Source organism: Plutella xylostella, chromosome 18, assembly GCF_932276165.1.
Source record: "Plutella xylostella chromosome 18, ilPluXylo3.1, whole genome shotgun sequence".
NCBI classification, from domain to species: domain Eukaryota; kingdom Metazoa; phylum Arthropoda; class Insecta; order Lepidoptera; family Plutellidae; genus Plutella; species Plutella xylostella.
In genome coordinates, this window is record NC_063998.1 from 2,128,435 (window position 1) to 2,141,842 (window position 13,408).

The 13,408-nt window shown below is 34.2% G+C and overlaps 2 long non-coding RNA genes across 2 annotated transcripts; both read right to left on the reverse strand.

Moving 5' to 3' along the window:
- Positions 1 to 2,712: 2,712 nt before the first annotated feature.
- On the reverse strand, positions 2,713 to 3,843 carry LOC125489883. Its single transcript, XR_007267317.1, has 2 exons — positions 3,381 to 3,843; positions 2,713 to 3,285 (listed from the first exon to the last, which is right to left on the reverse strand). It is a non-coding gene; the product is annotated as an uncharacterized LOC125489883 (long non-coding RNA).
- A 583-nt stretch (positions 3,844 to 4,426) lies between these two features.
- LOC119693624 lies at positions 4,427 to 6,717 on the reverse strand. Its single transcript, XR_007267316.1, has 3 exons — positions 6,219 to 6,717; positions 5,722 to 5,861; positions 4,427 to 5,458 (listed from the first exon to the last, which is right to left on the reverse strand). It is a non-coding gene; the product is annotated as an uncharacterized LOC119693624 (long non-coding RNA).
- Between the last annotated feature and the right edge of the window lie 6,691 nt (positions 6,718 to 13,408).

Consider the following 13,408-nt stretch of genomic DNA (forward strand, 5'->3'; position numbering starts at 1 on the left):
CTGTGAAGTTCTAATACCTAAATCTTAATTCTCCTAAATATAATATAATTCTGTCTAACTGCCAGTTTCAATACTCTGTCTATCGATAGCTGACAATTACTATATACATAGATACATAAAAAGTAGCATTCTATCTAAATCGTATGAAAGTAACGGACAGATATCGATTATTGAAACTGGCAGTAAGCCATCATCCTATGCCCTCCGTCGCAGGATATCATATTCGCAAAATATGATATTCGCAAAACATAATATTCGAAAATCATGATATTAGTCAATCATGATATTTGCAAAACATCACTGGCATTGATTCGGTGTTGATAGTGATTTGGTGACATTTTCTGTGCTGCTATCCAGAACAATTAAGTTCTCTGTACTGACACGACAGGGGCGCTTATGAAGACCTCATACAAAAAGTAGAATTTTTCGGATACTGTAATGTTCCATCAATGCCGAAACATTAATGATTCCGCAAATAATGAATTTAAACTATGTTAGGAGGCTCCCGTAGGGTTTGTTGCGCTAGGAAGGGTTTTCCCGAGGGATTTTACGGTTTAAGACATTTATTTCTCAAAAAGATTTTTGCTGTGAAAGGTAGTCTATGAAATTGTTTAGGGAGTCGGCTAACTTCATGAACCGACCCTGAACCGATCCTGCGTAGACCCTGCACCGCCCCTGCGTAGATCCTGCACCGCCCCTGCGTAGATCCTGCGCCGACCATGCGTAGACCCTGCACCGTCCCTGCGTAGGCCCTGCGCCGGCCCTGCTCCGGCGCTGCTCCGGCCCTGCTCCGGGGCGTCCGCCATTTTGTTTTACAGGACTAGTAGGAAGGTATAAAAGGGAATGCGAGAGGCGGCGGCGGCCATTAGTAATTTTCTTGCGATCGGGTACACGTTGGGAGTTTTTCGCGTTGGTTTAGTTTTTATTTTGTTTATTGTTAGTTTTCAACGTACGATGGTGGTATTGCTTTGGGAAAGCGCTTTCGTCCATATATGTAGATGTATATGGCAAGGACATCCCTTAGTGATTAGCACTGTCGTAATTTGGAAACTTTATTAATTAGATCTTTAGATTGCCAAGGCTTTCGACTAGATCTTTAGCATTTTGGGGGAACGTGTACTCTAGAGTCTAAATCCTTCATGGTAAGGTGGCAAGACGGATACCTAACGGTGTCGTTCAACCAAGTCTTGTTTTAGGGCCCCCGGGTAGTGTTAGTTAGGCCTGGCTATGGAGTAACCAGGGTCCCTCTTTTGCTAGAACGTGAAGGGATACACTCCTCAAGAATAGATCTTTGATTTAAAAATCTGGACTATTACTTGATCTTTATCACATATATATTTATATACTTATAACACACACTCGGAGATTGCAAGTCGCCCGGGTGCCATACCGTTAACCCACGGCTGCAATTTCCAACACACAGGTATAGGGCTTAGGTACACTAGGGGTCACCTACCCCGCTCATTCAGTATTTAGCTAGCTAGGCAAGGTGCACTCCAATCACCCGGAGGAAACCTACACATTACACACCACACAATTAAATGTAAATGTGGGATTGATTCCCTAGTTTTGATTCAACACATTTTAGATTAGAATAGGGCCTTCTGGTTAGACACAAATAGGCAGGTAACTTCATGGTTAGGGTGGGGAAAGTAGTTACTTCATCATAAATAATAAACTAAATATTATCTTACAATAAATATCAATTCAAAAGTACTTAATAATTTTATCAGATAAAATAATTTCACATAACCTCAAATTTGTCCTATAGTTCTTTGTCTAAATTATTGATTTTTCGTTAAGTAAACAAATACTTCTACTTAAAGAATCTATGGTCTACCTAACTTATTTTGGTTTATTGTATCATAATAATCCATATTAATATTACAGAAGAGTTTATTTGATTTTGAGTACAATAAGCTTTTGTATCAGATTGGGGGTAGAATTGATTAACGGAGAAATTTACTCTAATAAGTGTCAAGATACCAAAAATAAGGGTTCTAGATACTTAAACCAAATCATTTCTGGTTCTATAATCACTCAATAGATACAAATAGCTTGAAGTATGATCAGATTTCAGTCTCAATTTGCACATTTCAGAAAGTTGTGTAAATTCTAACTTGTGGAAGTATTTGTTTTCTTGATAAAGCTTTATATTCTTATGTAAATAAATAAAACTAGGATATTTTGTTATCTTATATATTTACTACAACTATTCAGAGCATATTCCAATAAGATCAAAGAATATTAACTATTTCATAATAATTAACCTTTCAATTAAGTAATTTAAAAGAATAAATCACTTCCCACTAGGCTATTAATTAGAGTCATGCATTTGTCAAGTACCTACTTATCTATTATGAAATTCATACTTATATAGTTTCTATACTATAAATCATTGGATTATTCTAATATTCAGTTTGTTTATGATTATAAATATGTCCCCTTTAGCTTTGACAACATGTATTCATGTTGATTTATTTACATGAAATAAAAATAAACATGTAAATATGTAAGGTTAGGAGCAAGGGAAGTGATAGTTGGCGGAGGGATGTCCAAGTCCATGGTTGTGTCCCACGAAGGCTTCGGTTGAATATTTGCTATTACTTATTTATCTATTTTGAGTCTTATATATTGATTCAATCGATTGTAGTGATCAAGGCCTACAAAGCGTACGGAGGGGCTTGCCTTTTAAACCAACAAAAAAAAACATTACTTTTACCTTTATGTAAATTCAAATTCACTAATAGCACTTACCTGTAAATATGTAGTTATCATACAATTAAAAGTTGTAGTGAATATATAGGTCAATAACTTTAGGCAAGTAGTTAGGAAGGTTGTATTCAATTCACGTTCATAGTTTTATTAAATTATTAGCTTTCGTTTATTGGGTTACACTACATAACGTAGGGGTTCCCTGGATGTTTCATGGCCAAACTAAAGTAGTATTTGTTTCATTTTTAAGTCTCCAGTTTATTTGTTAGGTTGTTTTCCCTTCTAGACTTTCAGTTGAATGTTGAGCTTCCTTCTGGCTGTTTTCGAAGATCTTTGATAAAAGTATTGATTCATTGTGGGAAGAATCGAAAAGAATATCCAGTGTAGATAACCAGTGTTAATAGTAAGTTGTAGTTTCAAATATCTTCTTAGTAAATCCAATAGGTAGGAGTTAAGTAGGCAGGCGGTAGGGCGAAACGTTACAATTTGGTACCGAAAGACCAGGATAGTAGGGAATTTGCTTCATCTCTTCATGTTAGATGTCAGGCAGCTAGTTTTCTGTTCTTTTATCTGAAATTTTACAAGCCAATTTGATTAAGATAGTACTTATTTACAAATAAATCACAATATTGAACACTCTTTTGCATAGTATATAGGTAACTTACGTTTGTCTCGAAAAAAAACATTAAGTTTTGTTGTTTGTCTTTGCGATTAGTAAGTAAATATTTACTCAATATGGCAGTTTTCACATAAAGGCATTTCTTTTAATGTTATGGCTAGAAGAAAGTTTCAAAAGTTTGTTTTTAGTCGGAAAAACTTTATGCAGTATTGCACCACAAACAATAAAAGACAAAAGGTTATTTTTTTTAACAGAGTAACTTTTATTGCGTCACAGACAAGTATAATATTTGGCAGTGTGCTGTGTGCATTATTTTACATTACATGAAAATCACTGCAAGTTATAATTTTTCACTAATACTCTCAGTATGTTTACGTTATAATAAGTCTCTTGCGTTTTGTTCGTAATGATTTGTTACATACTAGGGGTAGGAAAGTGATTATATCCTTGATATAATCACAATTTGTTGCCGTGGAGTGATCGAACTTATAAACGAGAGAGCTATTTGTCATGAAATAGGAAGCACAAGAAGCTAGGTTTTGTATTGGAACGGAATGTAATAGGGAAGCATTTGTGAAGATAGATAGGTAGTTAGTTGATAAAGTTAGAATGAGGATTTAGATAATAAAAATAATCCATTTATTAAAGTTTACTTAATAAGTAGGGGTTGTAGTGATGTTATGTAGCTCATTAAAGAATTACAAAAGATTAGGGGTTGTATAAGGCTATGCTCCTCGTGGAGTGAGAGGAAATAATAATCATCATCAGCAGGGGTTGTATATGTATTTAAGATATGCTCCTCGTGGAGTAAGGGGAAATAATCATTATCATCATCAGGGGTTGTTTGTGTATAAGACTATGTTTCTCGTGGAGTTAGAGGATATAATCATCAGAAGTTGTATAATATAATGGATTTTTATTCAGGACATTATCTATAAAATTTAATAGGTGGTACTTACCTTTGAAGAGAATAACATAAAACATCGTTGTATAAAGATTGATTTATCTGTAGGTAGGTCATAATATATAGTGTTGCTCTGAATCACTATGAACGGTTTCTCTGATTGTGTAACTGATTAGGGAATTATTAGTGAATAGGGGTTGTAGGTAAAATAATGATATGGTCTTATTTTAGGTAAAAGCAGTAAATTTATTAAAATAAAAAATTATAAAAAAAAAACAAATGTAACGAAAAGACGGCGCATTTTAGTCCTTATGAACAACCTGAAATTATTAGAATAGATATAGACATTCTGGCCCAGGTAGATGAGGGGTGGGGATTTTGGTCTGGAGGTGCGGTCGGCTGCATTGGTGGATCGAGGAGTTTGCGTGGCGGGGCTTGTATGATTGGTGCTGGATTGGACTGGCCTGGTTGGGGGGGGATCGGTAGTTATAGCAACTAGTCTATAATTATTAATCATCCTTTTGGCTGGGTTGGTTCGGTTTGGTATTGGTTGTATGAGTTTTGTTGTGCGGGTTCTTAGGTTTGTTGATGTGGTTGATTGTGCTTCTGGATCGGGTCTTTGCTTGTCATCGACTAGGTACTTTAAAAACTAGGCTCTAAAATTACTATACTTGAATGTTTGAAAGAGTAGATAATATATTATACAACATAGATCATAGGAGTTGGGATAGAACTGTAACACTATCTATGCTAACATCCTAACTTAGAGTAACCGGAAAAGCCCAAATGTCTTATTATTAGATTCCAGAGAGCCAATTAGTAGCAGATGTTATCAGACATTTCCCTAAACAAATACAAGTATGAGTTACAGTAAATAAAGAAAAGAAAATTTAACAATAATCTCATTTGAAAAAAATTGCGATGAAAAGGTAGCGGTCCGACATAACAATAAATTTAGAAAACAATTAATGTGTAGCAAGTTACTGTTGTTGATTAAGTGTTAGACCAGGTGAAGTAGGCTAGGACCTCATTTAGTATCAATATATTATTTGTAAGTTAAGAACTATGTGGGTAGTTTAGTTGTTCCTATTTTGAGCGGGGTTGCAATTCACTTCTTCATCTGAGTCAGGATGTTTACTTCATAGTATATAATCTCAGAGTTTGGTTGTCAAATAAAGAACATCATCATCATCATCAGCATTCAAAAAGTATGTCATATCCTGAAAAGAAGAATAGAATTTAATTAGAAAAGCTAAGTATTGTGATGATTTACATAATTATAAAAATTCAGGAAATGACTATTTAGTTCAATATAACTTAAGTAGACTAATAGGATAATACATTTAGGGAATGGCTTTATGAATGGTAATCAATATTGGATCTACAGGGGTATGATTTTCATAGCAATCTAACAAAATCTAAGTACAGGGTAGTATAATTAAAATTGGATTACAACATATGTAGAAAAGAAATAGGTACTTACTTATTGTAGAATAGTAACTTTGGTATATAATTAGTGAGGGATTGTGAATGTTTTGTCACAGTGGATGGTTTGATCAGTGGTTTATCATGGGTTTTAGTTCAACAAAGAGTGTAGTTGGGTTTGCATTGTTATGTTTGGTCCTGAAATAAAACAAATAATGATATAGGTATAATTCAAATAAAATTATGTAAATATAGGAGTTGGAGACCAAATGATTAGGATAGGTACTTATTTAAAAGGTGAGGGGTTGACAATAAGTTAAAATATGTTGGTTAGTCTTGTCAGTATCAATTAAAAACTGTATGGGAGATATTTAATTGAGTTAGATTTTTATAACAATAGGTCTATTATAAACACAAGATCCGTAAAACAGAGCTATTGTATGTATAAATAACTAACAATTCAGAGGTTGTTTATTTTGAATCACGATAATTTGGGCATGAGGACTTAGTTTAGTAGCATGCATACAGGGTATTTGAAAGAATAATGACACTTACCTGTAAGATTCACTCATTATTTTAGAGTTTCGTAAGTTTAATCGGGTAAACATTAGATTTCTTCGTGCGATCGATGTTGTTGAACACAACGACGCATGCTTTTGTTTTGATTAGTGCGGAAAAAAAAAACAGCCAAACAGGTTAAGGTTATGTCAGGTTGACATTGACAGTTTAGTTTTAATAAATTTGACAGTTAGACAGGTAAGGCACATTTACACAAACAACCTAGAATAAGGATAATGGAGACCGTGTTTTTCAAATAGGGGTTGTGAAGGAGAGTTGTAATATCTCAGAAATATTTTTAGTTACCTAGTAACATTATTTTCGACTTAGGTAGTTACTGAGGGTAGAAAATGGTTGAAGTAGAAGTAGTAGTTAGACATATTTGATAAAATAAATAGTGTATTAGTGTAATAGGTTGTAGAAAAAAAACTAGATGGCGGTATTTTAATGTTTTGGTATCGATGGAATATTGGGGTGGATTTGTCTGTTACATGAGAGTAGGAACTTTCAATTTTGGTAAAATTAATCTGATATAATTTTCTTTTACAGAGAAAACAAAAGGGTAGGGTATTTACATAGCCATTTCCCGGGGATTATGTCGTGATTATAATGTTTCGAAAAATTGAAAGGGCAAAGAATGTGGAAGGAAGAAAACTACTTTAAACGTCATTTTAAAGTCTGAATGATAAGAATGTTAAAGGTACCTGGCCAGGTCTTACATAGTTGATTAAAGGATGATGAAGAATGAAGTTTTACTTATTTAATATTGAGTGCGATTTATAATCATGACAAATACAACTGGGAAATGAAGGGTTTATTGATACTTCGTTCAGACACACACACACACACATTTATAAGGGAAACTTTGGTATATTGTTTCTGTAAAACTTGATTGAGTAGTTACCTATTATATAGGTACTTATTTAGCTAAAAAAGAAATTTATCCAAAAGTTACCTTTATTTCACAAATATTTTCCAAATGATCAACTAATGTAGATACAAGAATTATTGCTACTTATGTAATAAGTATTTTAATAAAAAATTAAAAATAATAATACTGAGTAAAATCTTAAAAGAAAAAAAAGATTTTTATAAATAAATAGTTAACTTTTTTTTAAAACTACTAACTTAATAATATGTGGGGATATCTCACACACGACCATCCGACCCTAAATTAGGCAGAGCCTGCAATATGGGTATCGGACCGTTAGTTAGTAGTGTGCAAATTGGTTCAAGTAATTTACACACCATACACTCTTAGTCTTGCTTTTGTAGTAAATTGGCGTCGAGAGGCAGGTCTACACGGGCACAAACGTGTACAACTGCTTTAGTCGATTTATTATTTAAGTTAGCTATGCAAGCATTAACACACAGGACGTCTATACAGGCTATAGATGTTTTTACAAAGTACCTTTTACAGACTCCACACGACACACTACACTTTACACAAAAAAAAAACAATTACTTTGAAACAATTTGCTTAGAAAAATATCTACATAACAAAAGTTGATCATGACGGAAAACAAATACACTTTACACCAAAAACACATTCTGATCGAAGTGTAAATAAACTAGATGTATTTTCTTTTCAATTTAGGTAGGTAAATGATAAAAAAGAAAATTAATAATTAGATACATGATATTTTATTGATTTAATCAGTGGGGAGGAAGAAGGCCTTGATGTTTATTAGAGTGGCGTGAATCAGAGAAAGAGGATGAGAGTTGTGGTGAATTGAATATCTAAGAACCTATGTATTGAAAAAATAATACCTACAAACATATAGTTATGTGAAAGTGGCTTTAGTATAATATCATGGCTGTTCTCCTGCACTGAAGGAAAGATTCCGTTTTCACCTTAATGACACGACACTATACAAAAGAGAATATTTATGAAGATTTTGGTGTTAGGTTAGGACAGCATAGTCAAATTATACTGTTGTATGTACAGTATCTTCATAATATTCTATACTCAACATGTAATTACTTACTTAAAGAAAAAAATATATTTTCAACACAAATTTTGTCATTTTGCTGAATTGGAGAGGGACTGAAAAGTTGTGAATCAGTTGTAAACATGAATGCAATAATGGTTCACAATAATAATTCTCTTTCTAGTTTTGGTAAAATGATAAGTACTTGATAATTCTACACTCTACATCAAACTCGGAGATTGGTGGACATTGTTCCTGGGGATTGTTAGAATGAGACTTGAACTTTATTAATTTCTATTGATGATGCATCGTCGAAAACATAGGGCGTGGGAGAGTTCGTGCTCTAAGAGGGCGTGTTAAAGATGCTACAAAATTCTTAAAAATAAATTTAAGGTTCTGTGGTTTCTCATTTAGCATTGGATCCTTCTGATCGACAGGGTATCCCCTTGTTCCCGGTTTATTGGAGCATGAATAATCTACTAAGTATTCGATCAATAGTTATGTAAATAATAAATAATAAATGGGATGGTCGATGATTTTTGATAATTTCTGGGGATCTTGTTGGCTAATCATCTGAGTCATTTTACACACATACACACAGACATATTGAGGTGATAATCGGAATTTCCTTTTACTAACTTTTCATCGTTTAAATTCAATGAATTTGATATTTGCGAAAATGGGTAGTGTATATTATTGTGTATATTTTTTCCATATCTTAATTATAATATACTTGCGATACTACAAAAATATAAGGGGTTGAATGTAATGTTCCATCAATGCCGAAACATTAATGATTCCGCAAATAATGAATTTAAACTATGTTAGGAGGCTCCCGTAGGGTTTGTTGCGCTAGGAAGGGTTTTCCCGAGGGATTTTACGGTTTAAGACATTTATTTCTCAAAAAGATTTTTGCTGTGAAAGGTAGTCTATGAAATTGTTTAGGGAGTCGGCTAACTTCATGAACCGACCCTGAACCGATCCTGCGTAGACCCTGCACCGCCCCTGCGTAGATCCTGCACCGCCCCTGCGTAGATCCTGCGCCGACCATGCGTAGACCCTGCACCGTCCCTGCGTAGGCCCTGCGCCGGCCCTGCTCCGGCGCTGCTCCGGCCCTGCTCCGGGGCGTCCGCCATTTTGTTTTACAGGACTAGTAGGAAGGTATAAAAGGGAATGCGAGAGGCGGCGGCGGCCATTAGTAATTTTCTTGCGATCGGGTACACGTTGGGAGTTTTTCGCGTTGGTTTAGTTTTTATTTTGTTTATTGTTAGTTTTCAACGTACGATGGTGGTATTGCTTTGGGAAAGCGCTTTCGTCCATATATGTAGATGTATATGGCAAGGACATCCCTTAGTGATTAGCACTGTCGTAATTTGGAAACTTTATTAATTAGATCTTTAGATTGCCAAGGCTTTCGACTAGATCTTTAGCATTTTGGGGGAACGTGTACTCTAGAGTCTAAATCCTTCATGGTAAGGTGGCAAGACGGATACCTAACGGTGTCGTTCAACCAAGTCTTGTTTTAGGGCCCCCGGGTAGTGTTAGTTAGGCCTGGCTATGGAGTAACCAGGGTCCCTCTTTTGCTAGAACGTGAAGGGATACACTCCTCAAGAATAGATCTTTGATTTAAAAATCTGGACTATTACTTGATCTTTATCACATATATATTTATATACTTATAACACACACTCGGAGATTGCAAGTCGCCCGGGTGCCATACCGTTAACCCACGGCTGCAATTTCCAACACACAGGTATAGGGCTTAGGTACACTAGGGGTCACCTACCCCGCTCATTCAGTATTTAGCTAGCTAGGCAAGGTGCACTCCAATCACCCGGAGGAAACCTACACATTACACACCACACAATTAAATGTAAATGTGGGATTGATTCCCTAGTTTTGATTCAACACATTTTAGATTAGAATAGGGCCTTCTGGTTAGACACAAATAGGCAGGTAACTTCATGGTTAGGGTGGGGAAAGTAGTTACTTCATCATAAATAATAAACTAAATATTATCTTACAATAAATATCAATTCAAAAGTACTTAATAATTTTATCAGATAAAATAATTTCACATAACCTCAAATTTGTCCTATAGTTCTTTGTCTAAATTATTGATTTTTCGTTAAGTAAACAAATACTTCTACTTAAAGAATCTATGGTCTACCTAACTTATTTTGGTTTATTGTATCATAATAATCCATATTAATATTACAGAAGAGTTTATTTGATTTTGAGTACAATAAGCTTTTGTATCAGATTGGGGGTAGAATTGATTAACGGAGAAATTTACTCTAATAAGTGTCAAGATACCAAAAATAAGGGTTCTAGATACTTAAACCAAATCATTTCTGGTTCTATAATCACTCAATAGATACAAATAGCTTGAAGTATGATCAGATTTCAGTCTCAATTTGCACATTTCAGAAAGTTGTGTAAATTCTAACTTGTGGAAGTATTTGTTTTCTTGATAAAGCTTTATATTCTTATGTAAATAAATAAAACTAGGATATTTTGTTATCTTATATATTTACTACAACTATTCAGAGCATATTCCAATAAGATCAAAGAATATTAACTATTTCATAATAATTAACCTTTCAATTAAGTAATTTAAAAGAATAAATCACTTCCCACTAGGCTATTAATTAGAGTCATGCATTTGTCAAGTACCTACTTATCTATTATGAAATTCATACTTATATAGTTTCTATACTATAAATCATTGGATTATTCTAATATTCAGTTTGTTTATGATTATAAATATGTCCCCTTTAGCTTTGACAACATGTATTCATGTTGATTTATTTACATGAAATAAAAATAAACATGTAAATATGTAAGGTTAGGAGCAAGGGAAGTGATAGTTGGCGGAGGGATGTCCAAGTCCATGGTTGTGTCCCACGAAGGCTTCGGTTGAATATTTGCTATTACTTATTTATCTATTTTGAGTCTTATATATTGATTCAATCGATTGTAGTGATCAAGGCCTACAAAGCGTACGGAGGGGCTTGCCTTTTAAACCAACAAAAAAAAACATTACTTTTACCTTTATGTAAATTCAAATTCACTAATAGCACTTACCTGTAAATATGTAGTTATCATACAATTAAAAGTTGTAGTGAATATATAGGTCAATAACTTTAGGCAAGTAGTTAGGAAGGTTGTATTCAATTCACGTTCATAGTTTTATTAAATTATTAGCTTTCGTTTATTGGGTTACACTACATAACGTAGGGGTTCCCTGGATGTTTCATGGCCAAACTAAAGTAGTATTTGTTTCATTTTTAAGTCTCCAGTTTATTTGTTAGGTTGTTTTCCCTTCTAGACTTTCAGTTGAATGTTGAGCTTCCTTCTGGCTGTTTTCGAAGATCTTTGATAAAAGTATTGATTCATTGTGGGAAGAATCGAAAAGAATATCCAGTGTAGATAACCAGTGTTAATAGTAAGTTGTAGTTTCAAATATCTTCTTAGTAAATCCAATAGGTAGGAGTTAAGTAGGCAGGCGGTAGGGCGAAACGTTACAATACGTAGGTACTTTTTATTATTTTTCTTAACGTCCTCATGTAGTAATATTACATTTATAACATATTTTTTACATAAAATTATGAAATCACACAGACAAGTCAGCAAGCCGTCAGAAAGTTAATAAAACGTATGACGAAGTAATAAAACATCTTGTACGGTCATTCGTAGTCAAATTACTCGACACATAATAATAGAGATGGGAAAATAGATTTGTCTCGTCAGTTTTCGGTCAGATTTTATTTAATAGCCGAATCATACGAAAGATGAAAATATTTCAGGAGGTGGAGTTTCAACTTCAACAGCTAAGATTTACCATTTAACAAAGTCTTTAAGATCTTTTTGAGGGAAACCCAACGAGCGCCTATTTCAGCTATTGCAATACCCAGGACCCAATTGCTGCTCAGTAAGTATTTGTTTTATCGAAAAAATGTTAAGAACCTTCAACCACAATGATCAGCGAATTTTAAATGGCCGAATTAATTTAGATAAGCAATAGCTACATGCAGTGTCATCAACAGATATCGTCTGCTAATAAGTACTACGTGGCAGACAGAGTAGACAGACACAGCAGTAGGTAAAAGTTAACACTTCTCTATTTCGGTTGGGGTTAAAAACCGTGAAAGAAAGCCTAAGCAAGAATGAAAGTGGACAGTTTCTCTCATCATACATATGTGACATTTGCTTTGGTAAGCTGTGGTTAACGCAAGTTAAGTTTATATTACAGACATTGGGTGTACGCTGATGGTTGGAAGTGGTTGGAATTTCCAAGTTTCTGTAGAAATAGATCGTGTGTTCAAAGGAGATTTGTAATTAGGTATTGTAATGAGGTAGGTATAAGAGTACTTACTTATATATTATATACTGGGATGCAAAAATAAGTTTCACTAAAATATGCTAATTTCAAAATGGTACTTCTTAACAAAAAGGACTCGAATGACTGTTTATATGTAATAGTCAATAATGTTTAATATTTTCACTGTAATAAGTAATCTCCTCAATAGCACCCATATATGTCAGCAGGTCTGCCCTCCCTGTAACACCTGGACCTGGAGAGGGAGATTTGACTCGGCAAGGGGAGTCATAATATATTTATTAGGTCACAGTAGCGAATGGGCACTGGTTGCCCTCCTCTTTTCAATATAATCTCAACTCGCTCTACAGCGGATTTTACAGGTTTTAAAGGTTTAATTAAACATTTATGTCAGTACGGCAAAACAGTTCCATCAAACATAATTTGTGTCACTACGCCATGTTGATTGGCCTAGGTATAGTCATTAATAACTTCTTCGTGATTAATTATGAGTTAATGAAGTAAAGAAACCTCAGATAAATACGTGAAAGGTTAAATCGTGGCGAAGAATCTGGGACACTGTTTTATAGGAATCTTTTAATCGGACACTTCCTTAACTAGTCGATTAAAATCACAAATAAGCACCGGCTGACATCCATTAGTTATCCACATAATCATAACTAGTTATACATAATTTTACAACAGCAAAAACTTAACTGCATCTTAAATTGATGGTAGGTATGCTATAAAAAGTTCTTCGCTAGAGCTGGATAGCTAGCTAGCGTTTACCTGAAACGTAGTGCAATGAATTGTCAGCTTTTGTGTAAAACTGTGTAACACAGTTTTTCAGAATTTTAACCACATTTGTGATGATGGTATCTTACTTAATCTAATACTCAAATATTCAGGGTCAGACGTCGTAAAATACCTATAAA